Source organism: Microtus pennsylvanicus, chromosome 12 (assembly GCF_037038515.1).
Source record: "Microtus pennsylvanicus isolate mMicPen1 chromosome 12, mMicPen1.hap1, whole genome shotgun sequence".
Classification (NCBI taxonomy): Eukaryota; Metazoa; Chordata; class Mammalia; order Rodentia; family Cricetidae; genus Microtus; species Microtus pennsylvanicus.
The window spans coordinates 76701073-76724609 of NC_134590.1; positions in this window are offsets into that span (position 1 = coordinate 76701073).

The following is a 23537-nucleotide window of genomic DNA, read 5'->3' on the forward strand; positions in this document are numbered from 1 at the left end:
CTGTGGAAGAGCAGCTGTGCTCTTTAAGGAGCGGGCCATCGCTCCAGCCCCTCTTCACGTTTTCTACAGGAAGTGAGTATAAGCCAGGATGGTTTTCTTCACTTTTTAAGTATTTTCCTCTAAATTAATGTTTTCCTCATTAACTTCCCCCTGGAAATTAAATGGAAACAAATTGAAATATTAATGTATCAGCTAAGGCTAGTTTTATTAGATGAGTTAAATTTTATTGTGTCAAGAAAAGCAAAGGGGCTGGAGAGATAACTTAGCAGTTAGGAGCACCGGCTGATCTTGGCTCACAACTGCCTGTTAAACTCCAATCCAACACCCTCTTCTGACCTCTGTGAGCTTCTGCATGCGTGTGGTGCACAGACACACCACACACTCAAGTACACACATGCACACGTACACATAAAAATAAAACAAATACTTTTAAAACATAAAGAAAAGCTTGACTGGCTGAAAATAGTAAAGAAGAATAAGCATATCACAAATATTCTTTTCCAGAAACATTGCACCAAGACTCACTTCCTCATCTAACTAGGCACAGAGTTCAGTGACAATTTGAACGGTGACTTAACACACACACATGTACACACATACACACACACACACTTTTATTTTTTCAAAACGTATTTTTCCCTCTACTACCTCTAGATGAACCTGGCTCTGCTACTCCAAATTCAATGATGTCAGGTCAGCAGGGACCAAACACAAGATTATAATTTTCATCATCTATTAGCAAGGGACATACTTTAATCCCCAAGGTCCAAGTTCAGTTCTAAAGGGCATGTTTTCTTTTCTACACATGTGATTATCTCTTATTAACAGTAATGGACATTACCCATAAATATGCAGAAAACTTTATACCACTAAGATTAGCCCAAGAATAAATTGAACTGGAAATTGAATCCGAGGGTGTCAGGCAGACTTAGCATACACTTACAAACGTGCCATGACTTTAGTCCCAGTGAGGCCAAATGAAACATATTTTTACCACATGGTACCACCCTCCTCCCTGTTAGCACAAATAGAAAATGCCAATGTGTATGGCTTGTGCACATGTTATCTAAAACACCTTTGAGAAGCTTTTCTTCTGTGTTCAGTGCTAGACCTGGGATCCATTACAGCCTTGGGAAGGAGGTGAAGAGGTATTTCTAAATTCTGCTTCTTTCCTCTTGTGCACATTTCATATAAATTGTGTTAGTGCCCAATCCCCCTGTGCTGCTTTAAAAACCATGCATGCAGACCCAACACTATTGTCTGAGTCTGAACGTTTATCTTCTAATCTGCCTTCATTTGATTTCATGAGTATCAGATCCTCTGATCATAAAGTGGAATTGCAAAAAAGTGTGAAAAAATAATCCCTGAACTGTGAATGATAAGCTGTTCATGACACGCCAGCCAGTTCTAGAAGGCTGGCTACAGTTGCCCGAGAGGTGTGTACAGAAGCCAAATCAGCCAAGGTAAGAGACACTCTTGTTTATACAGGACTTAATAAGGCCCAGAGGGGCAAAGGACAGCTTAATGAAACAATATCTTGCCCAATTCTTAAAATTAGGCTCTTAATTGCCTGCATCTCCTGGTTTAGAAAGATCTGCAAAACAATGATTAAAAGAATGCTAACCAGACAATACTCTTACAGTGTATTTTAATGGCCTTTAGTCCCATTACACAGATATCTATTGGCAGCAGCAACAGCATCTAACGCGTTTTTAAACACTAACTTTTGTGTGTGAAGGGTATTACTGGGGTTGAAGCTGTGGCACACTTCTAAGAGTATGCTAAGTCTGCCTGAAATCCTTGGATCAAATCTCCAGCACCACCAAGTAAATAACAATAATAAGAGTAATGAGGAGGAGGATAGCCTTATTGAAATGTACAAGTTACTCCTCACAAAGAAGTAGAAGTTGGAAGAAAGACTTGAAGTACCATGGCAACAATGAGGATGCTCTAACAGACACTTGTACTTCTCCCGTCGGTTATGGAGTATTAAAACAATAAACCCAAGAAACTGGAATCTCCCCCCTGAGTCTCCAGGTGAGAAAGAAAAAAGAAGAGCCTAGAACCATCCAGAAGGGGGGCTGACTCTAACAGACATTCACATCATTTTGACAACTCTCAGATCACCTAGTAAGAGAGAGTGGACCTGAGACAACGGACAGGACCACGCCTTCATCAGGACCACTTAGCTACACACACGACTCTTGCCACTTCTATTTAAATCTAATCTGGTGTAGCAACCTGAAAGTGCACTTGGAGGTGTCACCGAACCTCTTTGTTCTTCTTCCTACTGTGGCCTCCTTGACTAAATCTGCTTTTTTAGTACTACTCTGTTTCTTTAATTGGCCTATTGAAGGTGAGTGGTTGAACTTAGCTTGTTATGGTTGCCAGCGCCCAGGCTTTGACCCAAACAACTCCAGTAAGAGTATGATTAATAGTTAGATGACTCTCCTTTCATTTGCTCTGAAATCTCTGTAAGAACATAAGCAGAAGGAAATGAGGTTGATACCCAAGAACTCACAGCCGCAGAATAAGCTGGGTACATCTTGGTCATTTTAAAACAAGAAGAAGGAGGAGGAGGAAGAAAGAAAGAGAGAGAGAGAGAGAGAGAGAGAGAGAGAGAGAGAGAGAGAGAAGGAGAGTGAACATAGGCTACATATTCCTTTGATGTGGGAGTGTCATATATCAATCTGTTGATTTCATTGGCTAAGTAATAAACAAACTGCTTGGGCTCATAGCTTAGAACATAGGTGGGTGGAGTAAACAGAACAGAATGCTGGGAGGAGGAGGAAGTGAGCTCAGACTCGACAGCTCTCCTCTCGGGAGCAGATGCCTCAGAAGAGACGCCATCCTCTCCTCTCCTGGGCAGACACATACGACCCAGGGTGGACGTAGGCTAGAATCTTCCCGGTAAGACCGGTGCTCACTAAGACTGGTGCTCACAGATTATTAGAGATGGGTTGATCAGGATATCAGAATTAGCCAGTAAGGGCTAGAGCTAAAGGGCCAAGCAGTGTTTAAATGAATACAATTTATGTGTTGTTATTTCGGGGCATAAGCTAGCAGGCAGCTGGGGTGCTGGGGACGCAGTCCTGCCACTTTTATTACTGCGTTCCTTCTTCACCAGTATTAACCTACAAAACAAAAAGTCAACTTGGCATTGATTGCCTTTCTGATAGTTTTTACCTCAATTCCTGGATCTAGAAATAACACAAAGCAGTTCAACAGTTTTCTTCTTCTTTGGAAAATTAAAATCTCAGGAGCTATTCAACTTGAACCCAGAAAGAGGAAAGAATATATACAGTCTGTCTGTCAGAAAGAGCCACAAAGACAGTTTCTAACAAGTGGTTCTCTCCCATTACAGTGGGGCTGGAAAAGAGAGAAGGGGGTGGACAGCTCTTTAAAAAAGTGTGTGTGTCACTGAGACAATGGGGATGTTCTATCAGGAACTCACCAAGGCCAGCTGGCCTGGGTCTGAAAAAGCTGGGATAAAACCGGACTCGCTGAACATAGTGGACAATGAGGACTACTGAGAACTCAAGAACAATGGCAGTGGGGTTTTATTTATTTATTTATTATGTATACAATATTCTGTGTGTATGCCTGCAGGCCAGATGGTTGTGAGCCACCATGTGGTTGCTGGGAATTGAACTCAGGACCTTTGGAAGAGCAGGCAATGCTCTTAACCTCTGAGCTATCTCTCCAGCCCCCAGGCAGTGGGTTTTTGATCCCACTGCACATACTGGTTTTGTGGGAGCCTAGGCAGTTTGGATGCTCACCTTACTAGACCTGGATGGAGGTGGGTGGTCCTTGGACTTCCCACAGGGCAGGGAACCCTGATTGCTCTTTGGGCTGAGGAGGGAGGGAGACTTGATTGGGGGAGGGAGAGGGAAATGGGAGGTGGTGGCAGGGAAGAGACAGAAATCTTTAATAAATAAATAAATAAATAGCGTGTGTGTGTGTGTGTGTGTGTGTGTGTGTGTGTGTGTGTGTGTGTTTCTCTCCTGGAAGCTGCAAACTTTCCATTTTCTCCTCATCTTTCTACTGCTGGCATGGCATCCCCAGCTCTGGGGAGAGGCACTTCAGTTATCCATAAATATTCTGCTGGAAATGGCCTGGCAAAGCTTATTTTCAATGGTGTACTGATGCAAAATCTCAAATGTGAAACTTACGACATAAACCAAACACAAACGTGCTTTCCTGACTCATAGTCAACAGTTTCAGGATGTTGTTTTATTTATCATAACCCAAAAGTGATAGTAGAAGCTTGTAAGGGTGCAACTAAATCAATACAGAAATTTTTATGGGAAAAAAACTACTCAATGGTATTGTTTCATCCTACCTAATGCTAGTAGTCAAGCAGCTTCTAGCATTTATTCTTGGTTTTAAAAAGTAATACATTTTGGCCTCTTACCAAAAGCAATCTACAGATGCAATACAATCCCCATCAAAATTCCAACACAATTCTTTAAAGACTTTGAAAGAACAATACTCAACTTCATATGGAAAAAAATTCCAGAACAGCTACAGCAATCCAGTACAAAAAAGAACTTTCAGAGGCATCATCATCCCTGATTTCAAGCTCTACTACAGAGCAATAGTAATAAAAACCACATGGTATTGGCATAAAAACAGGTTGATCACTGGAATCAAATCGAAGACCCAGAAGTAAATCTATACACCTAAGGACAAAGAAGCCAAAATTATACAATGAAAAAAAAGAAAGCATCTTCAACAAATGGTGCTGGTCTAACTGGTTGTCTGCATGTAGAAGAATGCAGATAGATCCATATCTAAAACTATCACCCTATACAAAACTCAAGTACAAGTGGACCAAAGACCTCAACATAAAACCAGATACTCTGAACCTGATAGAAGAGGAAGTGGGAAATAGTCTTGAGTGCACTGGCAAAGGAGACAACTTCCTGAATAGAACACCAATTGAGCAGACACTAATTAACAAATGGGACCTCATGAAACTGAAAAGCATTTGTAAGGCAAAGGACGCTGTCAATAAGACAAAACAGCAGCCTACAGGATAGGAAGAGATCGTCACCAACCCCACATCTGATAGTGGACTGATCTCCAAAATATATTCAGAAATCAAGAAACTAAACATCACAATAAACAAACAAACAATCCAATTTTAAATGGTGTACAGATCTAAACAAAGAATTCTCCACAGAGGAATCTCAAATGATTGGGAATCACTAAAAGAAATCTTCAACATCCTTAGCCCATCAGGGAAACGCACATCAAAACACCAAGTCCATCTTACACCTGTCAGAATGGCTAAGATGAAAAACACAAGGGACAGCTCATGCTGGAGGTGTGGAGCAAGGGGAACACTCCTCCATTGCCGGTGGGAGTGCAAACTTGGACAGCCGCTTTGGGAATCAGTATGGCGGTTTCTCAGAAAACTGTGAATAGCTCTACCTCAAGACCCAGCTATACCACTCCTGGACATAATACCCAAAGAATGCTCCACCACACCGCAAGGGCATCTGCTGAACTTTGTTGTGACAACTTTATTTGTCATAACTAGAACCTGGAAACAACCTAGATGCCCATCAAGCGAAGAACGGATAAAGAAAATGTGGTACATTAACACAATGGAGTAATACTCAGATGCAAAAACAATGACATCATGGAATTTGCAGGGAAATGGATGGAACTGGAAAAGATCATGCTGAGTAAGGTAACCCAGACCAAGAGAGACAAATACGGTATGTACTCACTTAACAGTGGATATCCAGTGTAAAGTAAGGGATAACCATGCTACAATCCACAGACGCAGAGAGGCTAAGTAACAAGCAGAGCCCAAGGAGGCAGGGATGCAGGAATCTCACTGTGAAGGGGAAATAGAATAGACATCGCTGTTGGACGGGATGTCCAACATTGTCAGACATCAAAGTGGTGTCTGAATGAGAGGTTGGGTATGGGAACAGGTGAGATCAGGTTGGGGGAGGGTGGAGGGAAAGAGTACTGGGATAGGCAGCTGGAGCCTCGGAGCATCTCTAGAATAAGCTAGAAACCTTGGGTAAATTTTAAGAAAACAAATTATTTTTTGATGAAACTTAGACAAACGTGGATTTGCTGGGTCTTGAAATAACCTGACTTTTAAACTCTAAGCTACACTGCCCTGGCAAGTGTGTGTGTGAGGAACACTGTAAAGAAACCAACAAATGTCCACTCCATGGTTTGGGGGGAGGTTTTTATTGTGGAGAAGAGAGAGAAAATATCCAGATGTATCTGGAAGAGTCCAGAGCAGAGAGAAAAATAAGCAGAGTGGCCATGGCCAGGGCAAGGGAAGCAGGCAAGGAAAAACCATGCAGGTTATAGGAGGATGAGTAGGGGAGGGAACTGGAGCCTGGAAGCCAGCATGGGCTTTCATAGACAAACACAGGAGCTTGTCAATGGAGAGCCGTGTGCCCCCTCTGCCAGAGGCAAGGAAATAACTTCTTTTGGTGGCTAGGAACCCTTTCACAAGTTCCTGAGGTACTGGCTTTTATCTAACCACAAGAAATCCTTCTATAGTACAGTTTGACTGGGTCAAGACTGTCATTTCTGGACATAGGCACTTCCTGAGACCTAACAGTAAGTCTTTAGTTTTGGAAGAAAAAATAGTACTATGTATTCATTTACCAAAATAACTGAACTGACATCAACCCAGCTACTTCTAGTTCATTTCTCCACTCTTCAAATCACAACTTGTGTGCTTAAATGAATGTTAACAAAGGCTTGAATGAGTGACGATTTTTTATATCATGCTACCCATGTTCCATTCTCCTGCACGAGACATCAGTCAGTCTGTGACCAGGCTGAGTGCCATGTTCAGGCAGCACATCTGTACTGAGTACTGCCTAGAGATACTAAGGTTGAAACAGTGCGATTCTGGATTACCATAAGAGCTAACTGTTAGGACAGAAAAATAAAAGTCGAACCAGGAGCTTGCTTAGCAGATACGGTGGCTTGCTGTGCAAACCTGGCAACCTAAACCCAATCCTTAAAATCCACATAATGATAGAAGAAGAGAGCCGGCTCCACAAATCTGCCCTTTGACCTCCATATACATGTCATGATTTGTGGGTGCCCACACACCCACACCATATATACACAGTAAAAATAAATCAAAATAATGGTGTGGATGTGGACTATATGTCAGCAGTAGAGTGTTTGCATGAGGCCCTGCATTCCGTTACCAAAAAGACACCACAAAAAGAGGGGAGGGTGGCAAAGAGATGACGCAAGAGTGTGAATCTAGCTTGTAGAGGACCCAAGTTTGGTCCCCAGAACCCACGGCCATCTGCTCACAACCAACTGTAACTCTAGCCTCAGGGTGATCTGATCCAGACAGCTTCTGCAGGCAACACACACACACCATACATCACACACACCATACACCACATACACACACACCATACACCACACTCACACACACACACACACACACACATACACACACTTCTAAAGAGTAAAACATTAGAAAAGGTTTGCATGTAGTATGTGAGTGTGAACGTGTGTGTAAAATCATAAATAGGTCAAAGGTAAAGACTTGTCTGCCAAGTCTGTTTTATCTTTCCATGTCGATTTCAGCCCTTATTGTTATTGAGTTCCATTTTTAATCCACCTTTAGAAACGATCTGAAGCTTACTGAGTGAGTTCCGATCTGAGGGATTGAAGTATTACCTCTAAAAGTAAGTTTGTGACTCTGGCATCAGCCTGAGAGGCAGGTGGCATTGGCAGGAGTCTCAGAAATACAGACAGCTCATGTCCTCCACAAGTCCACCATGTCAAGAAAAGCAGAAAGTTCACACCTGAGGAATGGCCTCTTCTTCAGATTGTAGATCATATAGACTTCATGCTTCAACCTCCTGGGTCCAGGTTTCAGGCTACACAATTTCTTTAACGCTTCCCCAGGGGGGCTCTGCTTGGCCTCTTTGCCTATTAAAGTGAGAGGAGGGATAAAAAGGCTTCTACCACGGGGTGTCGGTAAATTAATTAGCATTGTGTGTTCCATTAAGATCCTCAAGCGATATATAATTTGGAATATATATGGAAGCCTTTTGCTTTTTTCAACTTAAGAAATAAATATATATCAAATGTTTTTGTATTTCAAGTATTATGAATATAAGAATGTTTTCCTACGGGACAGTGGTGACCCAGGCTTCTAATCCCAGCACAGGTAGGCAGAGGCGATAGGCTGTCTGAGTTCCTCTCTGAGTTCAAGGCCAGCCTGATTTACAGAGTGAGTTCGAGGTTATATACTTAAGAACACCTCAAATTAGTAACCTTAATATTTAAGTTAAACATTATTGATAAAGGATTATTACAATTCTGATTATCACTTTAAATGACGATGATATACTTTCTTACGTCTTGTGGCAACTGGTTAGGAAACATAATGACAATTTAAAATTTTTATAACCAGGCATTGCTCTATACTATACTACATTTTTTTCAAGTGTTAGCAATAGAACCTTAGGCCTTATGCACATATACTTGGCAAGCACATTTCTAATGTAGCTACATTCCCGAACCATGTTTTTTATTTTTTTTTAATATAAAGGAAAGCGAGCCTGCAATTACTTATGATGTAGACCTGGGTAGCCTCCAACTTGTGGTAAGCCTCCTCTCTCTGCCTCCGGGGGCTGGCATGGACTACCATGCCTAGAAATTATTGCTTTTTTAATAATGGGTTTAATTCACAGTCTAGATGTATAAGATTTGGTTCACACATGTCACCTTTACATAAATTACCTATTTTAGAAACAGTCTGTCTTTAAAGTATAAAGAGACTCAAGGATTTGAATAGCAAATTCAAACAAATCTAACCCAAGCTGATAGCTCTCTTTGTCCTTAATATCGACTCATCTTCTTCTGTTTACCGTTGACTTACTGCTCAGTGGTGAAGACCATGTAGCTAGTTCATAACACTAACCTATGTTGGTGAATATCAAACCTTCCAACATAGAGGTACAAGATGCTGTTAGACTGGAAATACACAATTAATTGAGTTTTGTCTCCCCAAGTACAGGGCTATAATGCACTTGATTATAACACGTTTTTCTCCAGACAGTGAATCAGTTCAACCTGTCTTAAACTTGGTAGAAGGGAGAAAGAACACAAAATCCTTGCTTTATGGCAATAACAAAAAGCTTTTATTTTTTTGCATGCCTTGTAAGAGTAACTTGGAATTTAATCGCTGTACTCAGAGTCAATTATGGCATGGCCGGTACAAGCACCGAATAGGCCCCTGGGAGTCTGTCCCAGCTGGGAAGCTCGCTCCTGCTTTTGAGACTCTTGCACCATAAGCAGAAAACACCCTGTGAAGTTTCCCGGGGGACTGAATTCAGAGCTTTTGTCTGCCTGCTGAAAAACATAATAATTCTCCCACAGTTCCCTTGGGATTACCACCTAGGGAATCACACACAACACAAACCAACCCGATTGAATAACAGGTAACCAGATGACAAAGGAAAAGATAGTCCCATGAAGTTGCTGGTTTTTCAACTTCAGTTCGGGTTTAGTTTGTTATCAAGTTAGTTAAATGCCCCAGGCCTGGCACATTGATTAAGGCAAGTGACTATTCCCTGCTGCTTGAGAAGCTGTGGCAGGAAAAGTTCAAGCTTATGGTTCTCCAGGTCAACTTAATGAGGTCCTGTCAAAAAAAAAAAGGTAAAAACCCAGGATAGGATGTGGTCCAATGGTAGAATGTTTGCCTTAGCATGCACAAGGCCCTGGGTGGAAAACTGAGTTCAGTACTCAGTAGTCAAATGAAAAAGAGACAAGGGAGGTAAAAAAAGGAAAAGGAAAAAGAAAAGGATTTGGGCCAATAAGAATGCTTGCCATTGAGGCAAGTGCCCTAAATTTGATCCCTGAGACCTGCTGGGTAGGAAAAAAGAAATGGCTCCTGTCTCCTGGCCTGCATACACATATGCTGTGATGTGCGACCCACCCCACCCCTGTTCACATGTGCCGTGACATGTGACCTACCCCCATTCTCATGTGCTGTGACATGCGACCCACCCCACCCCCATTCGCATGTGCTGTGACATGTGACCTACCCCCATTCTCATGTGCTGTGACATGCGACCCACCCCACCCCCATTCGCATGTGCTGTGACATGTGACCCACCCCCATTCTCATGTGCTGTGACATGTGACCCTCCCCCATTCTCATGTGCTGTGACATATGACCCACCCCACCTGCAATAAGTAATGAAAAAATAGAGAAATGGATTACTTATTATTTCAGACTTCATTACAATTTACATTTCAGGAAAAAGCATTTAGATAGTATTAATATAAGTGCAAGTAGTAAAAAATCAGAAAACATCTGCTAAGTGTTTTGCTGAATATCTATGGAATTTGCTAAATTATGAATCCAAATTATGAATTAATATTTTATTTTTCCAGCCTTTTCCCTTTAGAGTAAACATTTACATTTTTAAAAATTATTTATTGCGTATGGTGGTTTTGGTTGCATGCATGTCTGTATACTACATTTGTGCCTGGTGCCCGAAGAGGCCAGAAAAGGATCCCCTAGAACTGCAGTTACAGAGAGTTGTGAGCCACCATGTGATTACTGGGAACTGAGCCCAGGTCCTACCTAAGAGTAGCCAGTGTTCCTAACCACTGAGACATCTTTCCAGCCCCTCGGGTAGAAAGTTTCACACTAATTCTATCAAAAAAAAAATCTATGGGCCAGTGAGATGGCTCAGGAGTGAGATTACTGTCAACTTTACACAAACCTCGGCACATCTGGGAAGAGGGACTCCAAGTTGACGAAATGCCCCCATCAGATTGGCCTGTGGGTAAGTCTGTAAGGCAGTGACTTAACTAGTGATGATGTGTGAGGGCCCAGAGCACTGTGGGTGGGGCCACCCCTTGGCAGGCGGTCCTAGGCTGTGTAATAAAGTGGGCTGAGCAAGCTATGAGAGACAAGGCAGTAAGTAGGGAGCACTCCTCTAGGAACTCTTGCTTCAATTCCTGCCTTGAGTTCCTGCCCTGAGTTCCTTCAGTGGTGGACTGTGGGCTGAGATTTGTAACATGAAATAGACTCTTTCCTCCCCAACTTTCTTTCGATAATGGTGTTTTGTTGCAGCCACAGAAACCCTAAGACAGGCCTCTGCTTCAAAGAACTATGACCTGCGTTCCATTCCCAGGACCCTTATGGAGAAAATTGACTTCATCAGGTTGTCCTCTGACCTCCTCACAAGCACCTTGGTGCACAAGTACAGGAGCGCGCACGCACACACACACACACACACACACACACACACACACACACACTTTCATGAAATAAAATAAAACTTTCAAAATGTTCAATTTACATACTTTTAATTTTTTTATTTTGTAAACACAATGCAGTCCCTGAGCTTAAAATTTTAAGTAAACCAATTAAATAAGGATTTGCAAGGTAAATGTGGAGGAGAGCTAGAACTGACCCATTGCTTACAGTACACCTTTCCCTGCTAAATCAGAGGAATTACAGGTGGCAGACAAAAGAGGTACCCCATCTAAGTGGAAGCTGATGGAATAGCGCCTGTCATAAGATAGCATCTTAAGCTATCTAGTGTTAGTAATAAAGAAAGAGGAAATATTATTTACATGCAAACACTATTTTTAATTTCTTTAACCTCATGTGGGTGTGCACTTGTGGGCGGGTCCACATGTGTGAGGGTCAAAGGACAACCTGTGGGAATCCGAGTGCCTGGGATATCGTTCAGGTTGTCAGGCCTGGGAGCAAGTGCCGTTCCCTGCTAAGTCTCGTCACAGACCCTGAAACACTATTTTTGACATGCTAAGATAAAGAACTGAATTTATAACAACGGAAAATAAACCAACAATTTATATAAACTTATTTCAGAGTCGAAGCCTCTTGGCTAATTCAAAAGCATAGCTTTCCCACTGTGAATAAAATCACTAGATTTCCTTAGTTTACCCGGTTACATAATTAGATCTGTCACTCATAAATAGACAGGTCTATTGCTCCACAGTTCTGGATCTGTGGGTTTGTGCTGTTTTTTCCCTGTGGAGGCTAAAAAAGCTTTCATAGTGGTTTATTCTTCCCCAACCCTCTGCCCCTCTGCCTTCCTTCCTTCCTTCGTCATCCCTCCTTTTCTTTTCTTTTCTTTTCTTCAATATATATATATTGGTAAGAGTGGGTTGAAAACTATTGAAGGGAACTATATGTGAGCACAGATGCAGGTTCTAGGACTTATTGTTGGCTGAGCACTCCATAAAGAGAATACAGGCGTGTAATGACTTCTCTGCACCCTCTGTACTCCGAGCCATATGCTGTCTATGCAAGGGAACTGATTTCCCACACACAGAACCCGCCCTGGTTTTCAACAGAGCTCAGCATGCACAGGACACAGGGGGGTGTAGTTCGGGAGGAGAACGGGGTAGCAGGCAGAAAGAACGTGGGTGAGGTTAATAGTCCCATCTATGTGTTGATGCCAATGCCACCTTCTGCTGGTGTCCTGCAGCAACTACTTCGGCTGCTGGCGAACCAGAAGACTTTTTATAGTGGTGTTTATGGGAAACATGTGTAAGACGTTCTGTCTTCAAGCTTTCAAAAATGTGCAATTAGGGTTTCAAGAGCCAGGCACAGTCTGCCTCTGCTTTCTCGAGTTTACAGTGTCTAGCAAGTGACTGTCACCTCAGGAGACTGTGAACTCTGGACAGGCTCAGAAACTAACATGCGTCTAAAATCAAGACTGTGCTCACCTCTTCATCTGGTGCTCAGAAATGATCCCTTACTTAACAATCGCGCCACTTGAAAGGGTTTTAGGTTCATTTTTGCAGACAACATGAGAAAGGAAGGCTGAGCCCTCAGAGCCCAGAACAAGGAACAGAATCCCCTGTGCATTTAGGAATAAACGCCCATTGGGGCTTCTTTGTGTGGCTCTCTTTACAACCAGGCAGGAGGCTCAGCACCCTCCCGCAGAGGCAATTTTGCTTTGAATTGTGTGACCATTTCCCTGAGACCCCCACACTCATTTCTAACAGTGATTAATCAGTTACCCACAATTAAAATGCATTTAAAGGCAGGAGAGACCGTTCGGCAGTTAGGAGCACTTGTTGCTTTTGCAAAGGACCCGAGGTTCAGTTCCCAGAAACTACACGGTGGTTCAAAATCACCCATAACTGCAGGTCAGACACGTCTTCTGAACTCCTCTGGCCCCAGGCACCCTCTTAGAGCATGGATATAAACATTCAGACAAAATTATTATACATATAAAGATGAAATGAATAATTCTAAAATTAAAAAACACACACATTTAATTCTATCACAGAGAGCTTAGTTTCCAGATTGGTTAGTTAGGCTGCATATTTGATTTTTAAATTTATTTTTGACTGCGTACATTAAGTAAATAAAGACAACAAAGCCTTTAAATGCCTCCAGTGATTACATGACATTTTGGCATGTTTTCTATTTCTTTCACGGTGCTGGGGATCAAATTCAAAAACACACCAAATTAATATTTTAAACATTTCAAGTTCTCATACATCCCTATTTCTCTAACAGTTTGTGCCTAGGACATTATTTCTGTGCCAAAGAATCTCATCAAAAATCAGAATCTAATCTACTAATGGCTTTTATTCTTTTAAAACAAACTGTTCTGGGAAGGGTTCTATTAGATGCATCAGTGGAAATGAGAATCCTTCGAAACCGCAGAGGACTTGTTTGAATGCAGTCTTTGAAGGCTTTATCTTGTGTCCAGGGATATAAGTAACCTGGGATTAAGGGGTATTTGATACGGGTTTTTACCTTATAAAATCATTTTATTCTTGCGACGTTTTTAAGCAAAATATCTCTTATTATTTTACAATTTCATACATACAAATAATGTAGCTTGATCACATCCACCCCCAAACTCATCCCATTTCACTTTACTCAGGAACCCCCATCATCCCTCTTCCTACTTTATACTTTCCTTTTTGAGTTGTTGTTTGAAGTTATTTTCTTGCTTTTTTGGGGTGGGGGGAACTATAGAGTCTACTTAGCACTGGATGTTAGAATACTGACTGATCTCAATGGTTTGACCTTATGCAGCTAACCATAGCTGCAGTGTGTTTGTGGGTTTAATGGTTAGGTCATGCCCAGAGGACAGCATTTCACAGCACTGCTCCCCCCTCCAGCTCTTAACATTGTTTCTACCGCTAATTCCATAATGTCCCCTGAGCTTTGGGGTCGGGGGGATGGATGTAGATGTGATATGTGTCTCAGTTAGGACTAAGTCTTTATTACCCACTTATTCTCAGCACTTTGACCAGTTATGAGTCTCTGCATTCACTTCTGGCCACTAGGCAGAGACGTTTCTCTGGCTAATGCCGACGGCAGTACTAATCTATATAGATAATCATAAATATTTAGAAAGCAATTTGACAACATGTCTATTCAACAAGACAATAGTCATAGATTTCCCTCCCAGGTCCTACGGCCTTCCTAGCTATGGACTTTTGACTAGGTTTATAATAGCAAGCACAGATTCCCTCCTATGGGTGGCCCTGCAATCCAATGAGAAAGTTGTTCTTCCACCGATAACTGTCATGCCTCTACTGTACCCCTGTGCCTATCTTGCCTAGAAGGTCAGTAGTATAGCATGTAGGCTTTGCCATGGGGTAATATCGACTCGTTGGTGATTTTTCCCCTCCAGTGGCCTACATAGCACCTTTAAGAACTGAGAAAGCTAGCTAACAGAAAGGAAGTTTTCAGACTAGCTCCAGTTGGGTTGCTCTAAGTCCTGTGGCCAATGTGTTGTGCCTACAGCCAGTAGAATCCTACCGTCTACTTGTGGCTCACAGATATGAGCAATAGAATAGGCTATATTATTGTGTAAGCTTCTGGGGGCCTCTATGAGTAACAACCAGTAGAGAGGTATCACAAGCCTGGCACTGAGGTGTTCATTTAATGATTCATAATGATTCATATCTTCTTGAGAAAGCACTGTTCACCAATATAGGATTGAACTAATATTCTGTCTCTCTCTGTCTGTGTGTGTGTGTGTCTTTTGCTCTGTCTCTACTGAACAGCACAGAGAGAATCACATGGGGAAGGAATGAGATACTGTTTTACAGAAACCTTTAACAGGGTTTTAGAAGGGATTAAGTCGCTGGCTCCAACTGATCCCCACTGACCCAGACACAAACAACTTTGCTGAAAACTAATAACCCCTAAATTTGACAACATGTCTATTCAACAAGACAATAGTCATAGATTTCCCTCCCAGGTCCTACGACCTCCCTAGCTATGGACTTTTGACTAGGTTTATAATAGCAAGCACAGATTCCCTTTAGGTTAGATTTTTAAAAAGTTGCTTCCAACTTCTGTATTTGCTACTTTCAGCAAATGATAGTTGGACATTATCTGATGACGGCATGGAAGAGTATTAGCATAAATTCTAGCTGGTCATAATAATGAAATCCTCAAGTCAGATATCAGGATAAATGTGGAAAGATCAGAAAGACAGAGGAGCAAGTCACAGCCACTTCTTACCTCACCAGTTTCTCAGCCGAAAAGGGGCCAAGCTCCCATCTCTACCCTCCCTTATCACTTCCTCTCTCGGCCTATTTCCTCCTCCCAGGTGCTGGGATTAAAGGTATGTGCCACCATTGCCTGGGCTCTGTGGTTAACTAGTGGCTAGCTCCACACCCTCATCTCCAGACAGGCTTTATTTGTCAATGTGCAAACAAAGTAGCCACCACAGAAGAGTATATAATTTAAGTCCACGTAGATGCAAAAGTTGATTTCTTGGGAAGTAAGGTTGATTGTTACATTGCTCTCTTAAAGACAGGATAAACAAACAGCCTGAGTCCACAGGAGGAGAGCAGTCTGAAGCCTTAGCCCCTTCAAGATGTATTATTAACTTTGGCTGAGAGGTCCGGCAAAAGTTCCAGTCTCAGAATATAAGAGGTATTTTTAGAATATCGCATCACCACGATGTTGGCTGGATGTTTGCCGTATATAGCATTTACTATGTTGAGACATATTCTTTCTGCTCTGAGTTTCTGCAGAGCTTTTAATGTGAAGATACGTCAGAGTCTGCTTAAAGGCCTTTTCAGCTTCTATAGAGAACCCTGTGGTTCTGTCCTTGTGTTCATTTAGGTAATTTATAACATTGATTGGTTTGGGTGTTTTCAGTGGTCCCTTCTGCTCCGGAGTAAACTCAACTTGATCATAGTTGTGTTCTTGAACTCCGTTTGCACACCCTGGGGGTAATTTTATGTCCACAGATCTCCTAGATTTCTCTCTAACTTTTATTTTCATATAATTATATTTTAAAGTGGAGGTTCAGTCTCTAGGACACTAATCCACGTGATTTAGTAGAGTAAGATAAGAGTCTCCAAAGAAAGCTAGGAGTTTGCTAATGAGGGCTCACATCTATTCTGCCTGGAGAATTTCCTGAGCTGAGGAGCCCCTATGAGCTAGAGCGATGAAGCTTAACTTTCACCCATTTAACTCTGTCATCTTAAAGATGAGGGGAAAAAATGCACCCTACAGGGGACTGTGATTTTGGTTTTTCTGTTTGTCTTTTGAGACAGGGTCTCATAGAGCCCAGGCTTTCTTCAAACTCGCTATGTAGCAAGGGTGGCTTTGAACTCTTGATCCTCCTGCTTCTACCTCCCAAGTGCTGGGATACCTACATCTGACACTATGCCCAGCTGTGTGCATTATTTTTAAGCCATTTCAAAATTCAAATTCCCACTAACAACATTTATATCCTATTAACCAGCTAAACTCTCTATTTGCCAGAGAAAAATGGGGGGGGCTCTACTTTATATTCCTGAAAGAGCTGAAAATTTTACAGGACAAAACTTGGAGCTGATAGATATGACTCATAACCCAGTACAAAATATGTTGACTGCTTTGACAAGAAGTGCTAAGGACAGTCACTTTCATCTTTGATGTGGGGTTCCCCTCTGAATGCTAGGTGGGTTTGGGGAGTTGGGAGGGGGTATGTTGGGAGAAAGAAGGCAGTCAGTAGAAGCCAGAGACAGATGCTGGAACTTTACCTGATAAGCCACAGCCTTATGGTGATACACAGATTAATGGAGATGGGTTAATTTAAGATATGAGTTATCCAGAAATACACTTAAGCTATTGGCCAAACAGTATTGCAAATAATATGGTTTCTGTGTGATTATTTCAGGGCGGGGCAGCTGGGAACAAACAAGCGGCCTTCCAACAACACATTTTGACTAAACAATTAATATTATATCATGAATAATAAAAATGCAGAGATAGATATTGGGGTGCAAGCTGAAGATCAGAAAAGCAAAGCAGCCAACCACTAAAGAGACCTCTACCAAACCTTCAGACCAAAAGGGCAAGACCATATCCACGAATCCTCCAAGTCTACACTCCAGTGATTTCCTGCCTCCTCCCACCTTATAGTTCTCTCTCCACCCAGTCATATCACTCCTGTCTCCCTAGTACTGGGATTAAAGGTGTATGACTTCCAAACACTGGGATTAAAAATGTGAGCCACCACTCCCTGGAGTCTAGTGGCTTAGCTTTGCGTTCTGATCCTCGGGCAAGATTTATTTATTAAAATACAAACATAACTATAATATTAACTGAAGCACATTTGGGAAAGCTGAACAAGAAACTCAAGTGTGAGACTGGATATTAAAATATCAAGTCCAGATTTAATTAGGAGCGATCTTCACCCACTGTGCTGGTTTGAATGAAAAAGGCCCCCATAGACTCATAGGGAGTGGCATTATTAGAGATGTGGCCTTGTCAGAGGAAGTGTGTCTGTGACAGGAAGTGGGCTTTGAAGCTGTAGAATCTCAAGCCAGGCCCAAAGTCACTTTTTCTTCCTGCTGCCTGCTGATGGGGATGTAGAACTCCCAGCCACCTCTCCAACACCACATCTGCCTGCATGCTGTCGTGATGCTTGCCATGATGGCAATGAACTAAACCTCTCAAGTGTAAGCCAGCCCTAATAAATGGTTTCCTTTGTAAGAGCTGTCATGGTCATGGTGTCTCTTCACAGCAATAAAAAACCTAACCAAGACACCCACTATTTATGAATTCTTTTTTTTTTTGAGACAGGATGAGTGGGTTGCTCAATCTTAAGGTGGAGGATTAGGATGAGAAGACAAAGAATATAGAAAAGTTGAGACCAGGGGTCTTGTACAAGCTGATAGCTTATGCCAAGTAAGTTTAAGGACTACAGCATCTTATATACAACTTGGGGTTCAGGTTATGAGACAGCAGAAAACTCTTATATAATGTAATAGTCATAAGGAAGTTAATCAAGCAATATTAGACAAGGGGAACATAAGATATCTCAAGTGTACAATAGACTTAGCACATATCAGCCTTGAGAATGGTAGCTTCAGGCTCTTTGGGTGTGGGGGAAGCCCAATTCCCAGAAACTGAAACCTTAGCTTCTTCTTGGTTATGGCACCAGCCCCAGAATGGATCTTGCCAAGTCTGCCCCTGGGCAAGGACACAGAACTAGGTTACTTTTGTCCTTTCACCAGGGTCTCTGAGAAAATCTTGGATCAACGTGGTTCTAAACAGGTCTCATACAGCCCACAGTGGCCTCTAGTTAGATAGGAAACTGCGGATGACTTTAGCGATCAGCCTGCCTCCACCTCCAGGGTCTCAGAATTACAGGTATGCACCTGTCACTCGGAACGGAACCTAGGACTTCCTTCATACTAGCTGTGTTTCACAAACTAGATCATCTTGTCCAAGCTAATTTCCAAGGTTAGTCCCATGACACTTTTGTGAAGAGTTGAAACGCTGGAGGTGGACACACCAAGCCAGAAGTCCCAGGCTGACCAACTCGACTGCCATCCAGGCCCAACTCCAGTGCTTGGAGTTTGTCCACCCCAACATCTACTCTATATAGGGGCTGCTGGAGCACATGGAGAAGCCAGTCCTGCAGAGCAGATGTCATTCCTGAATAGCACCGGTCCTAGGCCCACCAGTGCTGCTAGCCCTCCTGGGGGTCTGGGAACACAGGGAAGGGGTGCTGGGGTGCTGCCTGTACACTACAGGCATAAAGGTCGAGCCTGGCGAGGATCAACAGAGACTCAGATCGGCTGACAGAGGACAGGTAGGGGAGGTGTGTGGCAGTCCAGCTTGACCAGAACCCTGCCCTGACTCTGGGTAACAGCAGGATATCCAGGAGGAGTCTGTACAATGATCCAGTATTTATGGTGCCTTGGAAAATGGAAACCTTAAACCAGACCAATGACTAATTGTGGTCATGCTGCTTGGGCAATGGCTACACATGCTGTAGTTTCCAAAGCCACTACAACAAACATATATTTGATAGAGACATGGGACAGATAGAGGAACAGAAAGAGGTGCATGCAGAGGAGAGAGGAGGTGGAGACAAGTAAAAGAGAAGGCTAAGGTTGATGGGAGAACACACTGGAGATTAAGAACAGTCCATTTTCGGGATTGGTCTTCCTCGAAAGACCTCCGTGGTCTGTGTTCCCCACCTCCAGGCAATGTTGGTACCCATGGTCCCCCATGTTGCCCTAGGATGTGTTGAAGCCCAAGGTTCACATGGATATCTGTAGTCTGGGCTACCAATGGAGGCTGTGTCGACGTCTGAGGCCCATGCTACCTCTGGAGACAAGGCGGACATCCATAGTCTGTGCTACCACAGGAGCCCAAGGTAATCTCTGTGGTCTTGGCTGCTCCCAGAGGCCACAGTGACATGCATGGCCTGGGCCACTGCCTGAGGCCATTTTGGGGGCCTATAGTCCTGCTGCAGTCAGGGAGGCTGTTGATGTCCATGGCCATGTTACCACTGAAGGTCAGGCAGATGTCCTCTGTCTATGCTGCTGTCTGAAGCCATGACAATGTCCGTGGGCCCTGCTGCCACAAGGGGCCTCCTGTGGCCCGTGATGCAACAGAGGGCCGTGTTGATGACAGTGGTCTGTATTGCCATGTTGAGGTCTCCAGCATGTGCTGGTATTGGAAGTCATGTAGATGTCAATGTTCCATGCTAGTCCTTTTCTTACCTTCCTCCTCCTATTGTGGGATAATCTTTTTGTACGCTGTAAAGATGTGTCTCTGCCTAAGGTGTCCTCTGATTGGTTTAATAGAAAGCTGAATGACCAACAGCTAGGCAGGAGAGAGTAGGTGGGACTTCTGGGGAAAGAGAGAACTCTGGGAAGAAGAAAGGCCATGGACACCAGTGAGGCACTGAGGGAGTTGGACATACAGAATGAAAGAGGTAAAAAGCCACATGCCAAAATGTAGGTTAATAGAAGCAGGTTAATTGAGTTATAAGAGCTAGGTGGGAACAAGCCTGAGCTATAGGCCAAGCTTCCATAATTAATAATAAGTCTCCATGTCATTATTTGGGAGCTGGTTATCCCCAAGAGAAAGTCTGACAAGAAAGACCATTCATCCTCCTCCTCCCCTGCTTCCTCCTCTTTCTTCTGGAAGGTGGGGAATGTGAATATGACCTTATTCTGTTAATGGCAAGATGGCATCTTGGTAGTACCAAGGAGCTCGAGGGCTCCAAGCTGCCTCCGCAAAGTTCAGTCTGTTGAGGCAGCAAACCCAAGAATGCCTAGAAAGAAGCTGGTGGGAAACCCACTCCACCCAAGCCAGGAAGCCCAAATCTTGCTATCCATAGGCCCAGGCTGTCTCAAGAGGGCTTGGCTGCAGATTTACCTTTCTCTCTCCTGTGCTGGAAGCTGTCCAGTTGGTTCTGGGGTTTTGCCTCCTTGACATTTCTACAGGAGGACAGCGTTCTGTGCTTCCTGTTAAAGCGTCACAGGCCACTAATTTCAGCAGGAACCAGGCCAGGGATGTTGTCCAGGTGGAGTGTTACCTTGCAAGGTGAAGGGCAGGTCATGGCCAAACAGTTGGAGGTTGCTAAGGTTGTCTTCAAAGTATGTCTGAGCTTCTCTCAGCCTCTGCCGTTCTTCTTTGATTTCCTTTGGTCTTACCTCCCAAAAGGCCTGTTAATGACTGATCAATTGCCTGGTGCCCTTATGTACTAGTGGCAGCCCCCACCATATCCTCATGGAGACCAGCTAGTTTAGTCTAGTTGGCCAATGAGAGACTCTGTCTCAAAGAATGTAGAAAGTGTTAATAAATGATACTCAAGTTGTTAAATAATGACACTCAACACACACACACACACACACACACATGTCTCCTTATAATGTACCCTTTCCCTGATCTCACAACAGCTTTTATAATCTCATGGATAAGAGGCCTTATTCTACACAAAATTATTCATTAAGCCTTCAATATTTATAAATTTAATTGTAACTTAAATTTAACTACAAAAGAGTTTCCTTTTATACGATCTTTTTTAGGACCATATGATCAGGAATATCTTGTGTTGCCACATAATTTAGAAGAAGTCAAAATAGGAGATTTACTTGTGTTCAAATAAAAATCACACAGTTCTAGATTTCTCAGACACAGAAAGAAAATTCTTCCTTGTCATTTTATTCAGGTTTCATATCTTCCCCAGACAGCACCAACAGCCGGGGACCAAGTGCTTAGATACATGAGTTTATGAAGGCAAAGGGCATTTCTCATTCAAACCACCACAACCACATTTAACCCTTCTCCCCATGTGTTTGTAACCAACAACCTAGGACATGCATATGACAGAGAACATGTAGTTTTTGTCTTCTTGCTTGGGTTACTTCCAGGTTACTTGGAAACCTGGAAAACCATGGTACCTCATGAATCAGGTATTTGCACTTGGCACTGTATTTTTGGAAGCTTTATTCATTTTGTTTGAGATATGGAAATCTACTAGCTAATACATAAACAGGAGGAAATAAGAATGCCAACAGGCAAAGGGAAAGCAATTCAGTTCAAAGAGGCTGAGCCCCTGTAGCCTTCTCTTGGCATTTCCAGGTTTCCTCTTAACTAAGTTTTGCATTGACTTTGTATTCATAGGAAACTCTCAGACAAGATTCACATGGGCAACAAAAGGTATCTGTAACACAAAGGATAGAATAGGGGCTGGGTGCTAACTCCAGAGCTAGGCCAGGTATGCTCAGCCAAGAGCTCAGGCTTATTTTTTAACTTGCTCTTATATTTGAAATTAATCCATAATCCTTTTTTCCACTATGCCACACGGAAGTGCCTTTTCTCAGTATGGTGTGCCCATCTTGCTCTCTCTGCATCTGGCTTGCATCTCTGGACTCTGCCTTTCTTCCCATCATCCATAGTTTGGTCACCCTACACTTACTTCCAGCCTGGCTACTGGCCAATCAGTGTTTCATTAAACCAATTCAAGTGACAAATCTTTACAGTGTACAAGAGGATTATTCCACAGAATCAAACCATCACTTTCTTTTTATCGTTAATATTTTAACTTTTATTATTTGTTGTTTGTTTGTTTTTGAGATGATCTCTCTCTACACAGCCATGGCTGTCCTGAAACTCACTATGTAGACTAGGTTGGTCTCAAAATCACAGAGAGATACACCACTTGCTTCTGCCTCCCTAGTACTGGAATATTTTTTATTTTTAACCATGTGGGTTTCTGGGATTGAGCTGAGAGTGGCAGTCATGGCAGTTAGTACTCTGATCCACTGAGTGGTTTTGTCATCCTAAGTACATCACTTTAAGTCATAACCTTCCAGGCCTTCCTGCCAAAGTTTTATGTTTATTTCATAATGCAAAATACAATACAGCTTCCAAGGTCTCTGTAGTTTTTAACAATTTCAACAGTATGAAAGTCTAAAAGCCCAATCTTACCTGTTACTCAAATTAATCTTTTTGTGCGTGCCTATAAAATAAAGAACAAGTTATAGACTACCAAGGTAAATGGTATGGAATAGACATTCCCTTTCTAAAATGGGAGAATTAAGGCATAACAAGGAAGAATTGGAATAAAAAAAGACAAAACTCCATCAGGAGAAACACTAAATCCTGCTGCACTGTGTCTAGCATCTGGAACTCATGATACAACTGGCTGCGCTCCAAATGGTTGAGGTAGCCTCAACCCACTAGCTCTGCAGACTACGCCATATGAAGTTACTCTCCTAGGCCAGCTCCACTTCGTGCCTGCAGCTTCCATCAGTGGCTGTTCCCTGGTTCTGGCATCTCTCATACCTTTGGATCTACATTACCATGAAGGCCTCCCCTTCGCAGCTTCACACAATGCCTCTGTCCCTGCCACACATTGCCTGCCTCAGTTACTTTCTGAAAATTTTGCACAATGCAGGACTGCAAAACCAGTATCACCATGGATGGCATGGCCATGTTATGTTTTTAACTCAAGATGTAGCCAGTCTGCATCCTTTGGACCACAGTTGTATGAACTTTGATGTGCCGGTCCTTCAGAAACACTTTCCTGGTCAGATGTCTCCAAGCATGAACCTCTAGTTCTTCCTTCAAATAAAATGGAATTACCGTAAGACAGAGCCTCCAATACATGGAGTTCCGCCTTAGGATGTCTTTCCTATTTCCCAGTGTGAAGCAGGAATTTTTTTTTCTTCAGTTGTACTGCCGCTTTCTCTGCACAAGCTCAGATGCTTTTCTGTCTTAATATTCCCTGTCAAACAAGTTA